The 24,966-nt window shown below is 38.7% G+C and overlaps 2 long non-coding RNA genes and 2 other non-coding genes across 4 annotated transcripts in view; 2 read left to right on the top strand and 2 right to left on the bottom strand.

The window, feature by feature from the left end:
• Nucleotides 1-623: 623 nt before the first annotated feature.
• Nucleotides 624-21,865, bottom strand: LOC140850497 (uncharacterized). The gene is made up of 3 exons (XR_012133410.1): nt 21,660-21,865; nt 16,294-16,414; nt 624-736 (listed from the first exon to the last, which is right to left on the bottom strand). It is a non-coding gene; the product is annotated as an uncharacterized lncRNA (long non-coding RNA).
• LOC118967919 (uncharacterized) overlaps nt 9,733-24,966 on the top strand; it is a 27,668-nt gene continuing 12,434 nt past the window's right edge. Inside the window, exons 1-2 of the long non-coding RNA XR_005055249.2 lie at nt 9,733-10,639; nt 21,863-21,951. This is a non-coding gene — a long non-coding RNA (uncharacterized lncRNA). The remainder of the gene's footprint in view (nt 10,640-21,862; nt 21,952-24,966) is intronic.
• LOC118967949 (U1 spliceosomal RNA) lies at nt 12,007-12,164 on the bottom strand. The gene has a single exon (XR_005055300.1). It is a non-coding gene; the product is annotated as a U1 spliceosomal RNA (small nuclear RNA).
• On the top strand, nt 22,716-22,902 carry LOC118967950 (U2 spliceosomal RNA). The gene has a single exon (XR_005055301.1). It is a non-coding gene; the product is annotated as a U2 spliceosomal RNA (small nuclear RNA).

Below are 24,966 nucleotides of genomic sequence, written 5' to 3'. Positions count from 1 at the left end.
CAATGAAATTCATTTTTTCCCCTCCAGCTTCAAAGCTCCCTAAGTAGCACTTAGAAATATCTTATAGGTAAATATGTTAATTATCAGCATCATCTTTAAATTATTTTTAGTTGAATAATCTTTGACTTTATAAAAGTTTCAGAAGTCACAGTCACTAAAGAAGTAACTTCATCACTGCTTAGTTAGGACTGTTTAACATTCTGAACAGGCATACAGCTAGCAATCTGAAATTTGTACACAGAAGGGCCCTGTCTCCCCTTCTTCCTGTAGTGTTTATATAATCCATGCTACATATGTTATTATGCACAATCTGATCTGCAGCTTTGAACAGCTAACATTACATACAATATGTCATACCAAGAACATCAAAGCTGTCTTAAGCTGTGAGTGAAAATAGTACATTTTATAGAAGACAAAACCAAAAAGACAGTAATAAAAATTCATGGGTAAAGGGAGAAAAAAGGGGATCCATTAAGATCAAGTCTGTAAGAAAAAAAATTGAAGATTTTCTTATCATCTAAATATACGAAATATTAGCTGAACACAGGTTCAAAAAATGAATTTTTAATGTTTTTTAAAAATCTGCTTTCCCTTAAAAGAATAAAAGATATTTTTAGTTAGTTGTTAGGTGATGGTTTGTATTTTTCGGGGAAGGAGAGAGAGAGAATCACCTCGATATTTCTGCTTATCCCAACCAGTTTAAAAAGCTCACTCATTACATTTCTGTTGATTCCAGCTAAAAAAAAGAGAAATACAGATCACGTGAATATTAAATGTTAAACACAGGCACCAAACATACATTCAGTATATTGGATTTCATTTTTAAATTTTCTGTCAGTTTGCCAACAATGTAGCTTTTCTCAGCAGAGTAAAGGAAAATACCAAAGAATAAACTGGTTATTTCACCGTGCAATTTATTGCCCAGAGCAACAGGCTAAGGAAGGCATGAGAAAAGAATGCTCCTTCTAATTGTTAGTAGGCTTTTCCCCCTTGCTCAGATCCTTAAGTACTTCTATTTTAAATCAAACTTTAGTTAGGATCACAGCCAGTGTTTATTACGGTATGTGTAGTATAGAATACATAGTGAGACGTGAAATGTTTAAAACAGTGCTGTAATTAAATACAAAAACTGAGACAAGACTAAAAAAAATTAAGGCAAGTTAGGAAATCCAGACTAAAATAATCCAGCCCACAAAACACTTTTCTCCTCCTTTGGAGTGTCTTTTAATGCTTACGTAATTCATTCTTCTTTGGTCCATTCATTCTCTTCCCTTTTAACATTTTGGGGAGGTTAAAGAATTTTTAAAAACATGAGGAAAATTAAATAAATTGGGTTAAATTAGAAATCAGTTGGGAAAATGAAATTATGTACTCCTCCATAGCTCCTGCATGTGCACATATCAGTGGCCACACCCATATACTGGTCAGATGTAGACTAGTGGCAGACATTCACCCAGGGATGTCAAAAGTTGTGCACGGTTAGCCAGGCAGTTAAATTATGAGTCATCTAATAGGACATATAAGCCAGCCACACTGTAGGTCTCGCACATGGCCTGCTACTATTGTAGAAACTCATCCAATAGGGGCAATGCAGTGAATTATTTAAACTGATAGAAATCCACTGAGGGAAGACAGCAGGGAGATAGATTCAGGGGTTCACATTTCCTTATAAGAATATAGGAGTAGCTTAAGTCCTGGGAGAATCTGGTTTCAGATGGCATGCCATCTAACTATTTTAATAGATTTAGTTCAATCTTCTGATGGTGAAATGGCCTATAGGGAGAAATAGAAATTCCTATGTTCAGGAAGGGTGATGTAATGCAATCAGATAGTAATCCCTTCAATAAGTGTTGTTGAGTCTGGTTAAGATGACTTACAAAGAAATGTGCTATTAACTTTGAGTATAACAAATGTATTTTGATATTCTTCCTTGGCAATACCGTAAGTCTTTTTGAGCCTCAGTTTTGTCGTCTATGAAATAAGGAGGCTAGGGTAGAATTTCTGCTTCACAGAGGCTGCCAGGGCAATTAAAGGAAATAAGGTGGAAGCACTTAATACATTAGGAAATGCTCTATGAAAACTAACTTTTATTTAAGAGACAATAAGCTATGTTTTTCCCTCCTCATTATCTGGGACCACTTTGGTTGGAATAATAACGTAAAGGTTAGATTAGAGCAGTCTAGAATGCCTGCATATGACTTAATAGTAGATACAAGTTCAGATTAAGCTCTCAGAGGCTCATCTTGGGGTAAGTTGTCAGTTCTTTTCTCAAGCAATAACAGTTCGGAGCCATTTACAGTTATATTTTTACAGGAGTCATTGACAGAATTGTATTTTTCTCCTGTGTTTGAGAGAAAAAACTATATATACAATATGGGTGGATCTTACTTTATGGAAATCAACATACGGAAATTCTTAATTATACAATATATTGATTTAAAGGAAATGTTTCCTTTGAAAAAATCCTTGCTGAGATTCTTTACAAGTGCCACTACAATCTTATTAACCACAAACCATCCTTTCAATTCTGTGAAGTAGTACTGATAAACACTAATGAGATTATGAGCTTGAACCCATATAAATATTTTCTGTAAGACCAAGCACTAATCAAAATTTCTTTGCGGTTGCATGTTAATTTGAAGAAATGCAGATCAGAAAATAGCCCCTACCAAAAAAGTTGGTTTATGGAGAGAGTGCACAGAAATGGAGAGCCTAGCGGACATGGAAACCTTGGTTTTATTTAAAAATCCGTTTGCTATTTCTCCTTTGATAAGCAGACAACTTAATGCAGAAAGAGATGAGGAATACTGATACTACTGATGATGATGATGATAATAATCAATTTCCTAGAATGAAGAGGAATGGATAACGGCCAATGAAGAACAGACAGAAACAACTTCCAAGCCAAAATGTGCTTAAAGCCGGATTCCCGCATTTAGAAAACTATTTTTAAAACTAGTCTTGGGATTTTGATAGAGCAAGTAGAGGTTCTTTCTATCTAAAAAAGTCTATTAAAAATCTGAAGGATTTGGGGGCAGAAATGTTTAAATATAATAACTTTCAGTCTTTGTATCTTTCATGTGTATTGTGTCTAAATGCTTCAGTGACTGTAACAGGCGCCATGTCTGCTAAAGAGAAAATAGGGCATGATGTCATTACCAGGAGAAATTAAACCGCTGGGCTTCATTTGAGGAGTCAGCCCTTACCTAGCGCATTTGCTCTAAAAACTAGCTACTTAGTAAAGATTGATTTGACTGCCTAGTGAGCTGTGGTTAAAGCCTTGTTACTTTTCAGGGGATTCAAAGCTCTTCCTCAGCCTCCTTCTGCTTTTACAGCTAATTTATTGCCTCTGGCTCTTTAAGGTTTTCAGTGCCTTTGAAATGACCACCTGAAGGGAAGCGATTATTGATACAATTACAATAGAAACGGGTTAAAACAAGACTTCTGGAACCCAAAGTCAGACAGCAGACACTGGGGGTTAAAATTAGCTGGTGTCCTCCTAGGCTCTTCTGCTTTCTAATCTCCACGCTCTCATCCTCAATAAGAATAAACCAGAATGTCAGAGGTATAACTCTTATTGACAAAGAATTGGTACGTGCAATTAAAAAAAAGAAAGTCCTAATATTTATCTTGGAAACTGCAATTAACTTACTCAAAATCAAATAGCATGAAAACATAGGCAAAAGTTTCCTGAATATAAAAATGAGCAACTTTTTTCTGAACACATCTCCTTGAGGAAGGGAAACAAAAGCAAAAATGAACAAATGGAACAAATGAACTACATTAAACTAAAAAGCTTCTGTACAGCACAGGACACCATCAGCAGAACAAAAAGGCATCCTACAGTATGAGAGAATATATTCATAAATGACGTATCCAACAAAGGGTTATCATCCAAAATATATAAAGAACTCACATGCCTCAACACCCAGAAAGCAAATAACCCAATTAAAAAATGGGTGGAGCATCCGAACAGACAACTCTCCAAAGAAGAGATTCAGATGGTCAACAGGCACATGAAAAGATATTCACATCTCTAATCATCAGGGAAATGAAAATAAAAACCACAATGAGATATCTCCTCACACCAGTTAGGATGGCCAACATCCAAAACACAATGAACAACAAATGCTGGCGAGGATGCAGAGAAGGGGGAGCCCTACTACACTGCTGGTGGGAATGTAAACTATTTCAACCATTGTAGAAAGCAATATGGAGGTTCCTCAAAAAACTAAAAATAGAAATACCATTTGACCCAGGAACTCCATTCCTAGGAATTTACCTGAAGAAAACAAGATCCCTGATTAAAAGTCATATACACCCCTATGTTTATTGCAGCACTATTTATAATAGCCAAGATATGGAAGCAACCTAAGTGTCCATCAGTAGATGAATGATAAAGAAGTGGTACATATGCATAATGGAATATTATTTCAGCCATAAGAAGAAAACAAATGCTACCATTTGCAACAACATGGATGGAGCTAAGCGGGTATTATGCTCAGTGAAATAAGCAGGCAGAGAAAGACAAGTACCAAAGGATTTCCCTCATTTGTGGAGTATAAGAACAAAGCAAAACTCATGGAACAAAACAGCGGCAGACTCACAGACTCCAAGAAGGGACTAGCAGTTACCAGAGGGAAGGGGTTGGTGAGGGTGGGTGGGGAGGGAGAGGGAAGGGGTTGAGGGGCATTATGATTGGCACACATGGTGTGGGAGTGGTCACAGGGAAGACAGTGTAGCCCAGAGAAGACAGATAGTGACTCTGTGGCACATTGCTACACTGATGGACAGTGACTGTGGTGTGGGGGGGGTACTCGATAATATGGGTGAATGTAGTGACCACAGTGTTGCTCATGTGAAACCTTTGTAAGCTTGTATATCAATGAGACCTTAATAAAAAAAAAGGTAAAAAAAAAAAAAAACTAGCATATGGAGAAACTGGCTCACTCAAATGTTGATGGTGGAAATACAAAATGATACAGCCACCCTGGAAAATGGTTGGGCAGTTTCTTTAAAAAAAGTTAAATATACAACTACCATATGACACAGCAACTGCACTCCTAGACATTTATCCCAGAGAATGAAGACTTATGTTCACACAAAAGCCTATACACGAATGTGCATGCACATAGCAACTTTATTTGTAATACCCCCAAAGTCCAGATGTCCTTTAATTGCATGCTGGTACATCCAAGCCATGGAATACTAGTCAGCAATAAAAAGGAATGTGCTACTGATGCACTTACTCTCTGGGGATGCTGGGCAGGGCAGCAGGCTGAAGCTCCCAGTCAGCCACACAGTCACGAGGTAAACAATCGATATGCTTACAACCATTCTGTACCCATATAACTACTGTGTTTTTTACTTTCAGTACGGTAGTCAGTAAATTACAGGAGATATTTAATACTTATTATAAAATAAGCTTTGTGTTAGATGATTTTGCCCACCTGTAGGCTAATGTAAGTGCTCTCGGCATATTTAAAGTAGGTTAGGCTAAACTATGTTCAGTAGGTTACAAGTATTAAATGCATTTTTGACCCAATATTTTCCATTTTTACAATGAGTTTATCAAGATACAACAAGGAAGATTAACATAGGTAAAAAGATAGGTGAAGATTTAAAAAAAATAAAGATAAATTAGTTACAAGAAATTTGACTCAATAAGAGGCTAGTAGGTGTTTTTCTTTTCCTCTTGACCATGAATGACATGGAAGACTAATTATAACGTTTATTAAAATCATTAGCAAAATGGAACAACAGGAAAGAACAGAACAAGAACAACCTGGAATAAATGTCACCTAAAAAAAGGTGGGAACAAAACTAAATAAAAGCTGGGTTCAGGTAAAGAAGCATCTGAAACCCAATTTTCTAATAGCAATATTTATATAACCTTTCCCCTTTTAATGTATAAATACTTCGAATACTATACATGGAATAAAGAAAAAATAGTTTTTAAAAATAGATATTTAAATTGTATAATATTTATATTCATTTCCTAGGACTGCTGCAACAAATTATTGCAACCTTAGTGGCTTCACACAACAGAAATTTATTTTTTCACAAATCTGGAGGCCAGAAATCTAAAATCAAGGTGTCAGCAGGGCAGTGCCCTCCGTTCCCTCCGAAGGTCGCGGGGAAGAATCCTGCTTACCGGCTCCGGCCTCTGACGGCTCCAAGAGGATCTTGACTTTGGCGGCTTAACTCCAGCCTCTGCCTCCGTCTTCACACGGCCTTTTCCTCCTCGGTGTCTGTGTCGTCTCCTCTTCTGTCTCAAATCTCTCTCTGTCTTTCTCTTATGAAGACGCTTGTCATTGTATTTAGGGCATCTACTCATGTAATGCAGGATGACCCAATGCCCAAATCCTTAATTTAACTACATTTATAGAGACCCTTTTTTCCAAATAAGGATGTATTCAAAAGTTCCAGGTATTTGGCATGGACATATCTTTTGGGGGGCCAGCAGTTAACCCACTAAAGGTTTTGTTTAAACAGAAAAATAAGTTAACAAAGTTGAATAATGATCCTAAGACTAGATTTTAATCCAAAAATCAATTTTATTTGCTAATGAAATGTTTACAGTTTCTTTCTTTTTTTTTTTTGGTTTAAAACAAGTAATTTGTTGTATTGAAATACTACACATATATGTAGTCTTCTAGAGATTTTTATCATTGTACTTAAAGGCATGCAGAGCAATTAGGATGATGAGAAATGGGTCAAATGTTTAGTTTTTTTTTTAAATTAGGACATCATTGATATACAATTTTATGAAGGTTTCACATGAGCAACATTGTGGTTACAACATTCACCCATATTATCAAGTCCCCCGCACATACCCCATGACAGTCACTGTCCATCAGTGTAGTAAGATGCTATAGAGTCACTACTTGTCTTCTCTGTGCTCTACTGCCTTCTTCATGACCAACCTATTATTATCTGTGCTAATCATAATCCCCCTTAATCCCCTTCTCCCTTCCTCCCCCTCCAACCTCCCCATTCCATTCCCTTTGGTAACTGCTAGTCCCTGCTTGGAGTCTGTGAGTCCACTGCTGTTTTGTTCCATGAGTTTTGCTTTGTTCTTATACTCCACAAATGAGGGAAATCCTTTGGTACTTGTCTTTCTCTGCCTGCTTATTTCACTGAGCATAATACCCACTTAGCTCCATCCATGTTGTTGCAAATGGTAGGATTTGTTCTTCTTATGGCTGAATAATATTCCATTGTGTACCAGTTCTTCTTTATCCATTCATCTACTGATGGACACTTAAGTTGCTTCCATATCTTGGCTATTGTAAATAGTGCTGTGATAAACATAGGGGTGCATATGTCTTTTTGAATCAGGGATCTTGTTTTCTTCAGGTAAATTCTTAGGAGTGGAATTCCTGGGTCAAATGGTATTTCTATTTTTAGTTTTTTGAGGAACCTCTATACTGCTTTCCACAATGGTTGTACTAATTTACATTCCCACCAGCAGTGTAGTAGGGTTCCCCTTTCGCCAGCATTTGTTGTTCTTTGTGTTTTGGGTGTTGGCCATCCTAACTGGTGTGAGGTGGTATCTCATTGTGTTTTTTACTTGCATTTCCCTGATGATTAGCGGTGTGAACATCTTTTTATGTGCCTGTTGGCCATCCGAATTTCTTCTTTGGAGAATTGTCTGTTCAGATGCTCCACCCATTTCTTAATTGGGTTATTTACTTTTTGGGTGTTGAGGCATGTGAGTTCTTTATATATTTTGGATGTTAACCCCTTGTCAGATATGTCATTTATGAATATATTCTCCCATACTGTAGGATGCCTTTTTGTTCTCCTGATGGTGTCCTTTGCTGTACAGAAGTTTTTAGTTTGATGTAGTCCCATTTGTTCATTTTTGCTTTTGTTTCCCTTGCCTGAGGAGATGCATTTAGGAAAAAATTGCTCATACTTATATTCAAGAGATTTTTGCCTATTTTTTCTTCCAAGAGTTTTATGGTTTCATGACTTACATTAAGGTCTTTGATCTATTTCAAGTTTACTTTTGTATATGGAGTTAGACAATAATACAGTTTCATTCTCATACATGTAGCTGTCCAGTTTTGCCAACACCAGTTGTTGAAGTGGCTGTCATTTCCCCATTGTATATCCATGGCTCCTTTATCATATATTAAATGGTCATATATAGATGGGTTTAAATCTGGACTCTATTCTGTTCCACTGATCTAGAGGTCTGTTCTTGTGCCAGTACTAAATTGTTTTGATTACTCTGGCTTTGAAGTTGGGGAACCTAATCCCCCCAGATTTATTCTTCCTTCTCAGGATTGATTTGGCTATTTGGGGTCTTTGTGGTTCTATATGAATTTTAGAACTATTTGTTCTAGTTTGTTGAAGAATGCTGTTGGTATTTTGATAGGGTTTGCATTGAATCTGTAGACTGCTTTAGGCAGGGTGGCCATTTTGACAATATTAATTCTTCCTATCCATGAGCACAGGATGTATTTCCATTTATTGGTATCTTCTTTAATTTCTCTTATGAATGTCTTGTAGTTTTCAGGGTATAGATTTTTTACCTCCTTGGTTAGGTTTATTCCAAGAAATGTTTAGTTTTAAGAAAATCCATTTCCACTAGCAGTTTTAAAAAATGTAAGATAAGACTTTGGGGAGCCATCATATGCACATTAGTCTAATAAAATAAATATTAGAATTAGAGGACCCAACTTATAGATTAGGGTCTAGTCAGGAAAATAGACCCCGAACTAGGTAGTTCAGAAAGAGAGGGCATATTAATATAGGAAACTATATTGCAGAGAGACCTGAAAGGTCAAAAAGAGAAAGGTAATAACCCTGAGACTAGTAAGGACAGAGAGACAGACAGCAGCTGAGGGGAGCACTTCAAGAACAGGATTGCACCTCTTACTGTGTCTCTGGGCGGGACACCAGGGAGAGGGCATTCTGAAATGAAGTCACTTCTAGAGATACTTCCAGAAACAGAAAGAAAGAGAACAGTGGCTTCTCTTCTTTTTTCCCCCGTGCCTTCTAATTTTCTGCTGGAACCTTCTTTGGCAGAACCTAACAGGAAGCCAGCTAGAAATGTGATTTGTAGGCTCCTAATCCCAGTGTTTTGAAGCCAATTGTAGAAGGGTTGATGCAAGGCTAAGAGACAACAGGCAAATAACTAGCACATCCAGAGATGAGGAAAGGCAGGGATAGTTCTTATTGCTGATGACACAGTCAGTCAGAGCACCAAGATAAGTAACTCTTCATGCCCCTTGACTGAATAATGCCTCTCTGGGGAACATAATCAAAAGAAGTAACTTAAAGGAAGAAAAGAAAGAAAGAACTTATCCAGAGATGTTGGAAGTGGTGTCATTTATAACAGCAAAACCATGAAAACAGTTCATATGCTCAGCCACAGGGAGATGATTAAGCAAACAGTGGCAGATTGATGTTACAAAATACTCTAAAGCTTAAAAAAAGAAATATTTCAAATAAGGATGAAAATATTCATATGAAATTAATCTAAGTGTAAAATGCAGAACCCAGAATTGTATGTCTACTATAGTAATTACAACTATGTAAAATGTATGAAAGTATATAAACAAAGATCAGGGGAGACTTGGAATGATATAACTTGTTTAGAGCTTAATGTTTCTTAGGCTTCTTTTCCTCTATGAAATGCTTAAGTTCTTAATCCAAAAAGAAAAGTAAATGAGTCTTTAATGCTATTTTTAGATTCCAAACCAATTAAAAATTATGTGTTTTATGTTAAGCTGCTTTGAAGACAAAAAGCCAACACATAGACACACACACACACACACACACACACACACACACACACACACACACACACACACACACACACACACACACACACACACACCAACCTGCCTAACCATTCCCACCACAGCTCTTTTTACAACTCTGGCATTAATCACTGCCATGGCCTGAGGCCAGTGTCCGATTGGTCTCAAGATTTTATTTTACAACCTGAGAACACTGGCTGGCTCCCAGCGCCTCTGCTCCTGCCCTGAGCTGTGCCTTTCTTCTTGTTGCTTTACTTCATGTGTTTTACTACAGGCTGGAGCTGTTAAAGTTAACCAAAGTAGTGGATAAAGATAACAGGGAGAGTACAATCCCCTACCCAGCATTTTCATGACTATTTGAATTTTTGTAAATATCTGTTGTTTCACAGGGATTTGTTCTCTCCCTGAGCCTGACGTGCCTTAGAACATGCCTGAAACAAAAGCACTCTGAACCCACAGGGCAGAAAGGCCACACCTTTGGCTTGCCTCTCCCCCCACCATGTTAGTTCCCAGAATCATGATTTGCCAAGTTTTTTGGACTCGTGAACTCTGCCTCATTAGAAGGCTCATACAGATGCTTGTCACAGCCACCTTTAGACTATTTGTAGTCTGACAGTATGTGGTTGCAGCAGGAAAAGTATGGCAACAGAACTGCCTCCCATAGGTACTGCTGGCAGATTGGCCAAAGACCTTGGCCATGCCCTGGGGTGGCTCTCTTTGTGGCTGATAAAGCAGTTAGAGGACTTACTGAGAACCAAGCTTCAAACAAGATCAGCTTGCCATTACTGCCTTTTGTGATGCTACTTGAGTATCATCTTCCAAAGGATGCCTCGCTTCATGTTCCAATTTTGCTACCTGTCCAGGTAAGTTATTTCAGCTCTCCGTGCCTCAGTCTCCTAATGTATAAAATGGGAAAATAATAGTACCTACTTCAGAGTTTTGTTGAAAAATCTGGGACAATGTCCTTAAGGCTTAAGGGAGGATACTGCTAGTTGTCTACTCAAGATTCATTCTACCTTTCTTTTTCATTAGCAGAAGTATGATTTTGTTTGGGGTAGTAGCGTGCCTAGCTTAACACACTCCCTTCACAGAATCCCTCATAGCTCTTGTGACCATATGATTCTGTTCTACAGGGAGGGGCTTCCAGGAAAGTGACAATTTCTGATTTAAAAAAAAAAGGGGGACAGAGCCAGCCAGGATGTGTATTTTGCTCTTTGCTCTTTCCTTTTCATTCTGTAGAGAATGGGGATGCCTGAAAGAAAAGCAGCCATCTTGCAACTAAGAGAACAAAAGCTACATGCTAAGAATAGGGTGATTAGGAAGATAGAAGGACCTGGGTCCTCCATAACTTTCTCAAGCAGCTGTGCTAGGAATTGGCTACCTGCCTCCTGACTTCTTGCTACAGCAGAAAAATGAACTCCATGTGGCTAAGGCACTGTGGTCAGGGTTCTGTTATAGGCAGCTGAATGCAATCCTGATCTAAGTACTCAGCATACTGCCTGCCAATAGTAATACCTTAATAAAGGTTACCTTTTATTTTTCTGTAATATCATGATTGTAAGTCAGCTGTCATTGCACTGAGCACTAAGAGATTCACAGTTATTGTTCTGGAACTTTGTGATGGTAAATAATGCATAAGTTTTCCATTAACAATTAGAACTGGTAAACATTCTCAGTATTCAGAGACACCAGCTGTACTAATATTTGTTAAAATAGAATTTGACATCATATTGTAGGTTTTTTTTTTAAATTGCTGTGAGGTTATAGTCAAAGAGCCTGCTAAGGAGATGATTTCACTGATAAATCTAGTAAACTTCTGAGGGGGAAGGGAATAGAATATTTAAATATTCTGGCTGTTTATGTTCTTCCAAAAGCAAGTTTTATCTGATGGAAAGAAATGTTCATTTCCAAGAGATGCTTTATTTATTTTTATTTATGAATATAATCAGCTTCTTTGGAATTCAAGAACATTCTAATGCTTTCTAAGTAAGACTGATGCTGGGGACAGGGAGAACAGAATGTTGTTGATTCACCCAGGAGTAAATCTGAAATACATAAAAGCCCTAGGAGATTTCTCCAGATTTTCCCAAGGACTGGTATATGGCACCATAAATAGCTTGCCCTCCTATCTCTGCTTTCCTAAGCTCTTGTACTTGGACTGAAACATGGGTCCATCCCTTACACCAGAAAAACTATTTCCAACTTCAGTCTGGAAAATTTTTTTTTAATTCAATTGCAAACGCAGTCCCCCACTACCACAAATTATGCAGTCAAGTTTCCCACATTTGGGGAAATTGCAGGGGTCAGCATATCTGGAATGCAATGGATAAGCCTCGCCCTGGGAAGACCACCTTCATGATCATGGTATCTCCCCTGCCAGGTAAGTATTCAGTCTGGAAATTTAACATTACCATATGACTAGGGAGAAATCAGAAAACCTATCAGATGTCCCCATAATCCTCTAATTCAATTGTGTTTTTTCTTCTCTCAGTTTTTATATATATTTTGTTGTTCAAGTAGAGAAAAGCAGTGGGATAGGTTGGTTTTATGCTGCAGTAATAATTCAAAACTCTCAGTATCTGAAAATATGAAAATTTGTTTCTTATTCATTCTATTCACCCTTCACGTGTCTCTGCAGGGACATTCTCCTCATTTTAGCCATTGAAACCAAACTGAGAGAACAGCCACCATCTCGAGTGTTGCTAGTCACCTGTCAAAAGGAAGGGGCCTTGTGCCGGCAGTCTCAAATATGTTTTACATTTGCTCAGAACAGTCCCACACACAGCACCACACAACCAGAAGTGGGCCATGAAGTGCAATCCTAACCGTGTGGTAGGAAGGGGAGCACCAGAAAGAGCTGGAATGTAGCACTAGCAACATAAGAAAAATAGTATTACTGAGTAGGACCACCCACCTACAGCTGTGTGTCATATCACGTCATCTAATTCTCATAACAAATTTTGATACTGTTTAATTTCCAGACAAGAAATCTGAGGCTTAGCCAGGTCAAGTAATTTGTTCAAAAATCCCATCAAATATGTAGATTTGTTTTCAGTTTTATCTGATTTCAAAGTCCATGCTTTTTCCATTATTTCCCCAAGTCTCCTATTATAACATGTTCAGCTGCTCACAACTTCACAACCTTGCGGTGGGTCAGAATAGAAAGTGGAGGAAAGGAATTTACTGTTAAATACTTCTCTCTGCAAAGCCAAATGGTTCAAACTTCCTTGTCCTCATTTGTATAATGAGGTGACCAACTGAACTCACTTAACCAGGGACCTGAAACAGAACCCCACAAGGCCAGAAACAAAAATGACTAAGACAAGATTTCGCAGGAGATACCAGGGATGCCGAGTGGGGTCAGACAGACAGGGCTGGAAAGTTGAGAGGCAGCATAATGCTATTTCTGTTCCTCAAAAATCTTCAAATGATCACTTCAGAATGTCACCTATTACCCTGGGTGGTGCTCAATTGCTTTAAAGGGCTCTCTTTGCTATTACATAAGTGTCATCTTTAATCCCTGACGAGTGTAATTTTGAGAAGTTCATTAGACGCCTTACATATATATATATTTTTGTTACTTCTCTGAATATACTAATTCTGAGAGGGATTCACACTTTCAAGTGAAGTAGGCACTCAAGTATGCCAGAAAGCTTGATTCTATCTAGAAGTCTCAGGCAGAGCACGGTTGCAAACCATTGACCTGTTTCTAAGAAGGATACAATTTTCTGCAAGAAGAGGATGATCCTTTAAGCTTTTAAAATAATTTTTACACTGTGTCTCACTTCTAGTCTCTAGTCGTGAGACTTTACATATTCAACCAAAGTTGAAGACGTTAATGTAATGTAGCTAGAGTTTTATTTTTCTAAGTACTCTCTCAAAAAAAGAATTATAAATCTGAAGAAATGTAACTCCTTTTCTGATGGATACTGTACTTAAAAGTGTGTGTGATAAAATGTTATATGTAAAAGGCAGTCTGTATACTTCTATAGCACTTGCTTCTAGACCTCTTAGGCAGCCTGTATGCAACAAAGTAACCTGATTGTGCTTGTCGGGGTCAGTACCCCACCTCCCCTCTGATTAAGTCTATTTTAGCTATACTTGTGTTTGAATTATAGATGACGGATGATTTTTTTCCCCTGCCTCTCAATTTTTCTTTAGCATTACTTGCTTTTATTTTTTTAAATTAAGGTATCATTGATATACACTCTTACAAAGGTTTCACATGAAAAACAATGTAGTTACTACATTCACCCACATTATCGAGTCTCCCCCTACCCCATTGAAGTCACTGTCCATCGGTGTAGTTAAGATCTTGAGCATTACTTTCATGATAAAATATTTTTAAAACTTGAAGAACATTGACATCAGTTCAAGTACTTCATATTAAACACTCCTATATTCCTATAGACTTTTTAAAAGGGAAATCATTGTGAAGATAGAGAATCAAAGCCTCAAATAGTACTCTTAAAATAATCAGTAAGGCATGGAAGTCAAAGCTCAACTTTAAGAGGAATGTCCTAGAGTTGGGGATCAACTCCTCCTTATAACAGCCAAAATTTAAGTCACCTGAATAAATAGAGAGAAGAGGAGGAAAGAACAATCTGAATTCTTCAACCTTTCATATTTAAAAGAAGAAACAGAAGAGGTAATTCCAACTGACCCTTTGTGTTTTATGGGTTTTGCATCTCTGGGAAGATGACAGCCCCTTCTAAACACATGTCCATTTGCATTAGCAGCCTTTCCCATGGGTGACTTAAGTGCCTATTTGAAACATTCCAACAAAGAAACAAAAAAGACATCAAAGGACCAAATAAATCCACACAAGTAGGGAATCTGAGAGCCAGTTTATTTGGACTTTATCTCACTCTTATTTGCCCACCAGAATCCGAATGAGACCATAAAACAGTCAATACTCTAAAGACCTACTTTGCATAGTTAAAGCAGTACAGATCTTGACTCTCCTTCTGGGAATGTTACAGTGGATGCTTTGACAGTGTTAGCAGAGGGGACAAGGAGAGGATACTGGAGCCATTATTTTACTAACATATTTTAAGTGAGTCAAATAGGTGTCAAGTTCTGGTCGAAACACTAATTTAGCCTGGATACTAAAAATGAAAAAGAACAGGTTGAGAACAGTTTTCATGCTACTTGGGTGGTTACCTGGAATGGCCCTGAGCCCCCAGCTTGGGTCGCTGATGTAATTCAAGTCAAACGATTAACTTTTTCAGACGGTCGGTCTAGGCCTGGATTCCTTTGTTTTAGCCTAACATTCTCTTTTTAATGACTTGTCCCCCTCTTTTCTTACACTCCTCCCTTCCTTGATGATATCATTACATATGGAAAATTGCAGATGTTTAGTTTATATAACAGAGAAGATTAATACTCACTTTAAAAAATATCTGCTACATGAATAAAACCCATACAGCAGCACATGCAAAACGCACGTGAAGAACTCCAGGGCCCTTAACTTTAGTGAGAGCTAAAGAATGTTTTTAAGTGGAGACGAAGAAATGATGGGAATAGTTGCTGCTGGATGGAGACATCAGTCCCCTGATCCCACTAGCTCAACAGGAATTAAGTGCAACCACGAACAGGGAAAGTCATTAAGCTGATGGTGTTTTTTTAGGAAGTCCTTTCTTTGCAAGCTGGCTAGACACGTTTGTTGCGCTTGCCCAAGGAGTACTGAGATAAAGAAATTGGGGAGATGAGAAGAAATGATGTGCGCAAAAGACAAACACTGAAATTCTAATGGGTACCCAGCAGAGGAAGGCTATGGAGTTGATAAGAAGTCAAGGTTAAATGCTGAGTTAACTTCTTTAACTGGTGTCTTAACTCTTCCCTATGACTGTTAATCAACTGGTTCTCTCAGGAAAAATATCAGAAAGGGGCTCTTTGTCCTTTGTTAACACAAACATAAACATTTGTACAACAGAGAGAAATGCCCTTCTGTGGTTTTCTCCGTTGCAAGTTAGGATGACTGGGTAATATTCAGTTAGAAAAACATAATAATAATCAATGACTGGTAATATCTTATGCTTTATATCACTGGGAGCAGATATTTTACATGTTTTTAGCCTGTTTCTCTATATATACAGTCACCATTGCTAGTCATTGAAAGAGTTTGAAATATGTATTATTGTTTTCAGGCCCAGCAAATGATGAGCAAGAACTTTTCCTTAATGGTTGCCCTTTTTAACTTAAAAATTATAAATGCTAATTATAAAAATGTAAACAATGAAGAATGTAAACATTTTTTAAAGTAAATGGTTCTCCCCTACCCTTTTCCTCTTTATACTCATTTTTGTTTTAACTATTATTGTGTAAGAAATTACCCCAAAACTTAATGGCCAAAAACACTAAGCATTTATTATCTCCCATAGCTTCTCTGGCTCTGAAATTCAGAGTGGCTTAGCTGGGTGGTTCTTAGCTCAGAGTTCCTCACAGGCTGCAGGCATGGTACCAGTAGGGATTGTAGTCATCTGAAGGCTTGACTGGGGTTGAAAGATCCACTTACCAACCTAGGATCCACTCACACCTGGCAAGTTAGTGCTGGTTGTTGGCAGGAGGCCTCAGTTCTTCACCACGGACCTCAACAAAGGGTTGCTGGGTGTTTCCGTAGGTGGAAGCTCCTGTGCCTAGGGCGAGGGGTACAGAAGAGTGAGGAGAAAGCCGAATATCTCTTATAACATAACCTTGGGAATCAGACACACACACCACACACACACACACTAAATCCAGCCCACACTCAAGGGGAGGGAAACTGGGCCCCACCTTTTGGAGAGAGGAGTCTTGAAATACTTGTAGATATGCTTTAAAACCACTACAGTCCTCTTCTTATTCTTTACAGTTAATCATTATTAATACATTGGTTGATAACTTTCTAGACCTTTTTCTATGCACATACAAATATATAAATGATGTACATATGAATGTATATATATTACATATGTTTTATATGTAGAGTTGTTTTACAAAATTGTTAGAAAATGCTCTGAAGATTATTTTGAAAAATTTTAATAATTAAATAATTTATTAAGGACATTATTTCTCCTCATAACAGATAGCTTGTTCTTTTTAATAGCAGCATAGCATTTCATCAGATACTTATAATGTATTCATTTAATCATTTCCCTAAAGATGTATATTTGAGTTGTCTAAGTTTTTTGTTACTATGAATGTTGCATATGAATAATGTCCTAGCACATAAAACCTTATTTAAATATTTCTATATGATATATTCTTATAAATGGAATTGCTGTGTCAGAATATTTCTTTTACTGTTTTGATCAAATTGCCCCCTTAAAGTGTAACAACATTCATGTAGCCATTATATTAGTTAGTGTAAGTTAAGCTGCAATAATAAAGAGAGCTAAACATTTTCCATAGCTTAAAGACAAAAAGTTTACTTCTCTTTTCTGTAACAGTTCAAAGCATATTTCCCTTTCAGTAATGGGGGACGGGGGGCGATGGAGGGATGGGAAGAGCTTGCCTATATAGCTCTTATCCACATAGTTCTTCAGGGATACAGGATTCTAATATTGTATGGTAGTACCTCTGCCATCTTTATGATGTTCTGAGATGACTCTGGTTATTACCATCAGCATTGTAAACAACAGAGAAGGAGGAAAGAGCATGAAGGCATGAGCCTGGAAATTTTTACTGGCCAGGCCTGGAAGCAGCATTCATTGCTTCCACCCAAATTTCATCAAAGAGAACTGCAAAGGATGTATGGAAAGGCACTGAAGTTGGGCAATTATATGTTAGCCAGCTTTCTCTGCCCTGGGGATTTAAAGATATTTAAAACTGTTATGTCATAGATATTAAGCAATCAAAACAGATGCAGTACATACCAGCTAAATATTAACCCAGCTATACTGCCATGAAAAATTTGAAGTAAAAATCCTAATAATATTTTTCATGGACTCAAAATTAGATTTTTGTTTTGCAACTCAAGCTGTTTTTAGCCTATCCAAAAGAGCAAATTTTGAAAAGAAAGAATAATGAGGATGTTCTTGCCTTACTAGATATTAAATACTATGTAGGTACAGTAATTAAGACAATGAAGTAATAGAAATAGATCAATGAGACTCATTATCATGAAGATGCAAATTCTGCCAAACTTGCAAATGTGTTAATCATCATTTTCCTGGAGACCAGTCTGTCCAAACCCACCATCATACTGTTTCAATATGGAGTGGTTGCTCTCCAGGCTTCTTGCACTGCCTGGGGAATTGCTTTGTGTCTTTCCTGTTTTCTTCTATGCTACCTTTTTTCTTGGTTTAGTCACACATTTTTCTGGAACACAACATTTAGTGGCTTCCTGAGAAAGGACATCTGAAAGGTAAATATTTCAAGGCCTTGAATGACTAAAGATATTTGTATTCCTTCCTCAAGGTCAATTGACAGTTTAGCTGGGTGTTAATTGAACCTTTTTTTTTACCTCAAAACTGTCTTCTGGCATCCAATGTTCCTGTTGAGAAATCTAGCATCATTCTCCTACCTATTCCTTTGTGTGTTGCCTATTTTTTCTTAAAGCTTTTAGACTCACTTTTTCCCTGGTGTCCTGGGATTATATGAAGATATGTCATGGCTTTTTATTTGTTTATTTGTCTCACTTATTCCACTGAGCACTCAATGGTGCCTTACCCCTTGAAGATTCAAATCATCTAGTTGTGGGGATTTTTTCTTCTATTATTTCTTTGATAATCTCCTCCATTCCTTTTTGTTTTTGTTTTTGTTTTCTCTCTCTCTTTTTAAATTTTCTCTATCCTGTTCATCAGATAACGGACTTCTGGATTGCTTCTCTAATTTTCTTATTTTTCTCTCTGCTCCTTTTCCATCAGTACTTTGGAAAAAAGGCTTTACTCCTATCATTATGTAAAATATAATATTCACTTCCTATAGGTTCAGTCTTCCTTAATTAGCATTCCATAGCCTGGTTATTTTCTCAAATTTTTTTTAAAAAATAAGAGGGAACTGAATTACAAAGGCTGGTGTAGGCCCACTCACAACAGCAGCGCTGCTTCCCCAACACTATGGGCACTTGGTCGCCTGAAAACTTTGCTTCTAGTGTTTGTGCCAATTTCATCTAAATAACTCCCCTTCTATTGGTAGCAAATAGGTATGTTTTCTGTTCACCGTTACCTTACTCTTACTCATACTCCTTGTTTATTGAGAATTCCTATTGCCTTATAGTATCTGTGCATTACTTTCTGATCTCTGTTTTCTTTTAGCTTTTCCTATTATAATAATAGCTTCCTTGCATTTTTCACAGTGTTTTCTGAGATAAGCTAATTATCTACATAATCACTATCATTCCTGTTTGGGCAGATCTGTTTCTCCAGTCCATCCCATATCTCTGCCCTACATCTCCGCTGCACTTGAGTCAGGGAACCACTTCTGACAAAATCAGCTGTGGCCTGGGGTTGGGGTTGGGGCAGGAGATTACATCCAACAAGCCCTGTCTGGGGAACCACCCAGGGCTATTCTTCTGCCGGAAGTGGCTATGGCAAGTGTTTTGAAGTATGGCTAGCCCTTTGCAGTGATTTTAGGTAAGATACGTGGGCTTTAGGAACCTCAAGAGCCCCTTTGAAAAGTGGAAATAATTAGATCTTCCATCTTTTTCATCAGATCATGAGAATCAAATAAAATAATGTAAATTATAAAACATTGCATCATGTAAAATTAGCAGAATCCTTGATATATAATAGTTTTTCCATCAACGGTGGTATTAACAGGCTGCTGTAAAGTGCCCTGTACCAAAATGGCTTTTTCAGACCCACTGCTTGAGAACTACAGCACTAAGCACCACATGGTCTTAGTCCAGGGCACCACTAGGCACTGGGGTGCTAACAGAAGTGCTAGCAAGTCTACCATGAAAATCTGGGAGCAAGAAGTGAGGGACCTTCTGGGAGCTGCAGAGTTCTTGAGGAGAGGCCATTTCCTTCTCTCGCCAACCTGGGAAGAAAAGCAAAGGTAGTCCCTCTTCTTGAAGTATAGGGAGGGAAGCCCCATGAGTGAGTGTGTGTGTGTGACCACATCTACTCCTGCTGCACGGAGTCAAGGGCATGTGAGATTCTCTTGTGTGAAGCTGCCAGTGCTGGAACTAGCAGAAATCCTGCTGACACCCCGTATGGAGGGAGGGGTGGGAACAGGATGATAGAACCAAGAAAGAACAGATGGTCTTTTTAAAAAGAAGTTTCCCCTACAGCTAAAATTTTTAATTACAAAGACTAAATTTTTTCCTCTTTAAAAATCCATTTTTATCGTAAAATATAGCACACAGAAAAAACAGAAATGTGCAACTTAATGATTTATCAAGGCACTATCTGTCTAACTATCACTGAAGTCAATAGATAAAACATTGCCAGCATCCAGCAGTCTCTACCATGTATTTCTTCAAAATCAGAAAACCCTCCCTCTTGCCAAAGGTAACCATAACATGACTTTTATGATAACCAAACTCTTGTTTGCTTGCTTTTTTATTTTTTAATTTTACTTTTTTTAATCTAAACATGTGTCACAAAGCAGTATATTTTAGTATTGATTTGGGGGGACTTTATGTAACTGGAAACATACAGTATGAATATACATCAGTTTGTCTATGCACGCTGCTGTCAATGGGCATTTGGCTTGGTCCCAATTCAGAGCTAATATTAACATGCTGCCTGAACATGCTTGTACATGATTCCTGGGGTGGGGGGAGGGGTAGTACATTTCTTGAGAGCATAGACGTAGGAGTGGAATTGTTGCGTGAGAGAGTATGTGAGTCTTCAACTTGACCACAGAATGTTTTCCGAATGGATTCCCGATGCACATTCCCATCAGTGGTTTAGGAGAGTACTCCTTGCTCCACATCTAAAATGATCATTCTTCATTCTGAGATAATGTACTTCAATATGAAAAAGGCCCTTTTTAAAAAATGAAAAAATAATGATGGTAGAATTAGCAGGTTACTTTTTTCAAGTGACTTTACATGGAAAAATAAAGATGTAGTGGTTTCATTTAGGTCCTACTTTCTCCGCCTGCAATTCTCCTGGACCGTATCTCAAATGCTAGAAACCAATGTCCCATACAACATGACATAGATTGCTCCTACTTCTTTAACATCAAAGGCCACTTGATATATATAATAGCCAGCCTTCCAGATGGCCCCAGGAGCCTCCTCCCTTGGTATTCCTGCCTTGGTGTAGACTTCCCACACTGAATGAGGGTGGGTTTTGTGGCCAGTGGAAGTGTCTGTGTCTGGATTCACAAGCTAGGTCAAAAAAGACATTGCTGCTTCAGTGCCATCTTTTGGGTCAATGACTTTGGGAGAAATCAACTACTTTGTTGTGAAGATGTTCAAGCAGCCCAGTCAATTGTGGAACAATTTACCAACACCAGCTTCCTAACCAAGTGAGTGGGCCACCTTGGACAAGGAACCTTCAGCCTCAGCCAAGCCTCGGGGTGATTTCCATCCTCCAGGCTTTGAGTCTTCCAGCTAGTCCCTGGAAACCACAGAGCAGACACAGGCCATTCGCCCTGTGCCCTATCTGAACCCCTGATTGACAGAAACCATGAGCTGATACATGATTATTGTTGTTTTAAGCCACCAAGTTTGGGGTTGATCTGTTACACAGTAAGAGATAACTTACCTAATACACATGACCAGCTAGGAAGGGTCATTGCCAAAAAATTGAACCTGAATCTGATAATGCCTCTATGTTTAACTACAGGTTTAAAAGTAGAGATGATAGAGGAACGTGTGTTAAACTAGGGCAACCCAGGAATGCAGCTAGCAAAATCCAGAATATAGGAAATTCTGCAGCCCAGATGACCCATATTTTCAGCTAGTTAATTGGGAATGGGAGAGGAACACATAGATAGAAAGGGACTTACAAGGTATGATCGTTTGTATTTTTTCTAGTTAGTGCTGTTGTCTTCTGGGGGAGAATTACATGTCCCCTCTCACCACTGACATCAGCTTTGGCCATGTGACTTTCTTTGACCAAAGAAGTGTGAGCAGATCTGACAGTTGCTGCTTGTGAGGAGAAGTTGTAAAAGTCACTATGCTTCAACCATTTCTCATTTCCATCTGCCAGGAAGTGGGCGTATCCCAAATAGGGATTGTTTCTTCAGATCTTGCCCAGGAGTGAAGAGACTGCAGAGCTGACACATAATGGAAATTCACGTGAGTAGGAAATAAACCCAACTTGGTGTAAGCCACTGTGATTTTGGGTTTCTTCCTAAACCACTATGCTCCCATAGCATAGCCTAGTGTAATCTGATTAATGCAAGGAATGTTTCGAAAATAACAGATAAACCTTATTAGGATCCCAATTTATGAAACCACTGCAGAAATTTGAACATGGATTGGATATTTAACAGTAATTAAGCATTGCTGTTTATTTTTTATTAGGTGTGCTGATGGTATTGCAGTTATGTTAAAACAACAAAAAGAGTTCTTACATTTAAATGAAAATTAACAGAAGGAGTTCTTATAGTTAGACATGTGGTCTAAGGGGAAAGGCAATATTGGGGGTATCGATTGGTCATGAGTAATTACTGAACTGGGTGGTGGGTATGTGTGAGTTTATCATACCATTCTTTCTGCTTTTGTTATGTTTGGAAATTTCCATAATGAAAAGTTAAAAAAATAGTCTTGTTAACTTGAGTCCCAGAGTTGTCCTATGACACTCCCAAAGAGGTACAGAAAATACGGAGCTGAACAAGACGAGTGAGTGAGCACGCAGAGGAGGTGTTCAGATCAGGCCTCAGGCAGAAGACATTAAAAGTCTCATTTCCAGTGAGAAAAATGTTTCTTCAGGAGCACTGTATCAGGCCAGAGCACATCAGGGTAAAATTCAGAGCACTGGAGAGGTGTGGGGCACTCTAGAGGTGTCAGCTCCCACCTCAAGTGTGAAAGGGAAGGTGTGTGGCTTAAGTAAAACCATTGTTTCTTCTCTGCCTATTAGCTAAAATCAAATGTAGTATCTGTCTTGCCAATTAAAACATCTGATGTGTTCTCTGTGTATTGGGCATTAAGGTAATGATTGGGATTAGGAGATGATTCAGGAGCTTGCTCTGTCTATTCCATGCCACAGCTTAGAATTGCATTACTTCCAGGATTGGTGTATTTCTTTTGAGTTAATGACAGATTGTTTTTGATGGTTCCCCTCGTCTCCTACAAAGAGCTCTAAATCACTATTAATGAAGCTCCAGACTGTATTTCCACCATTAGCACTGTAAGGATTGAATTTCCTGTAAGTGGAGTAGACAGAGTAGCTGAGTTTGAGCCACGTCCCAGTACTACATCCGAAAGAATACTGGCAAGAGGACCCCTTGGGCAGGAGAGGGCTGGGCTGGGGGAAAGAAGAAGAGGTTGAGCCTGAGCCAAACCCCACGCCCAGAGACTGTGGGCCAGGGCACGTGGCCCAGGGAGAGCCAACATGGGCAGCTATAGAGGGGGAAGAAAATCTGCTGGGGTCAGAGAGGTAGCAGCAGCCTCGCTGTCAGCACCTACTGCTCCCCATCAGAGTTGTCCGGTCCGGAGATCCCGCCTCTCATTCCACCTCCACCCCCGGGGCAGTCCTCTCTGGGAAAGAGGGAGAAGGTGGGTGTGTGAGAGCAGACACATCTCTCACCCCCACTCCCACTAGATAACGTTGACATTTTGTGTTGTTCTGTTTTTGAGATTGGAGAGGTAAAAGCAAAGACATGGGAGCATTAGACATGGGACTGGGAAGTTATGGAATTGGGCAGAGACATCATTTAGATATAATGGGAACCCACTGCCCGGAGATTCCACCAGAGCAGGCTGGGAGTAGTTAAAGTGTGTCCTGCCTTCACCCAGTGAGTGGCTGTGCTTCAGTAATTACAGGGTTCCCTCATCGCCCCTAGCAACGCAATACAAAACAACAACAGAAAACTTCCGTTCACATTTTTAGTGGTAGACCATGACTTTGAACTAGACAAAGCCTGCCTTTGGTGATATTGCCCTTCTTAATCTCCCTTCCATGCCTTCTCTCCCTTACCCTGCAGAAAACCTGTGTCCTGCTACCCTCTGTGCAAATTAACTCAAGCCAAATGTATGCACCATCAAGGACACTAAAAAGAAATATTTATATTTTCTTTTAATATTTTGCCTACTGTGACCTACTTTTAGTTCAATTTCAAAAGCAAGGAGGTGAGTGTGTTCTTAATAAACATGTCACTGAACTCTGTTCTACTGTTTTGGCTACATGGTTCCTGTTGAGTAAACTTAAGTTGTTTCCTATCGACAGTAAAAATTAAAAAGATCCTCTGTGTCAATACATTGATATTTAAGTTCCAAAATTCCACCTGCTTCATCAACTGTCTATTTCTTTGAAGACTGTTTCCCACTGACAATCCTGGTGTTAAAGGGCTCTTGTTAGTGTCACCTCTGATGTGCCTGAGTCACTTGGAAAATCACTTCCAACCCACCCACGCATCTGAAAACACATTTTTCAGTGATTATAAAATCAAGAGCTGTGAAGGTTCCTTGCAAAGAGAGCATTTAATCAGCTGATGTTATTTTAATTATTCACTTTTAATGAGGAATCTATGAATGTTTTCAAAAATCAGAGTCAATAGGTAGGCTGTCATCTAAAAAACTAAATCAAGTTATAGTCTGAGGGTTTCACTGGCATTAGGTGATTATTACCATAATTTAAATACTTCAGCTTAAGCAGCAAGGTAAATGTGAGTGCTTTAAAAGTTGGTTTTAGCATGCGGTTTAGGAGTTGTTAATGAACCCTTTGAAGTGCTCTAATAAGGAATACATACTCCAGGGGGTGGCTGAGCATGAAGGGACCTGATCAGAACTTGGACTTAGAATCTGGCTGACACAGATCCTTCTTCGTTTCTGATTCTACACTAGAGGATTCATCTTTAGTATAGGAGATGTTAGACATAGCTTTTTATTGGTGAAATGCATGGATTTCAAGGTATGTGTACAGCACGAGAACCTCATTCTTAAAGGAAGAGGACGTACGTTTTGGGTGGGCCCAGAACCGTGCTCCAGGCCTGGGAATTTGTGTAGTCCTGTGCGCACCACTTAATGCAGGATTCTGTCACCTGAGTGGATGAGAAGCGTAGCCAGCTTCTGCTCTAGGACGTTGTGGTGTCTGGTTCAAATGAACACTTCCCACAAGGTTCTGGTCAGGAGCCGTGAGCTCATGGAGCT

Source organism: Manis javanica, chromosome 7 (assembly GCF_040802235.1).
Source record: "Manis javanica isolate MJ-LG chromosome 7, MJ_LKY, whole genome shotgun sequence".
Classification (NCBI taxonomy): Eukaryota; Metazoa; Chordata; class Mammalia; order Pholidota; family Manidae; genus Manis; species Manis javanica.
Note: the sequence above shows the minus strand (reverse complement) of the source record. Positions and strands in the feature narration are given on the sequence as shown.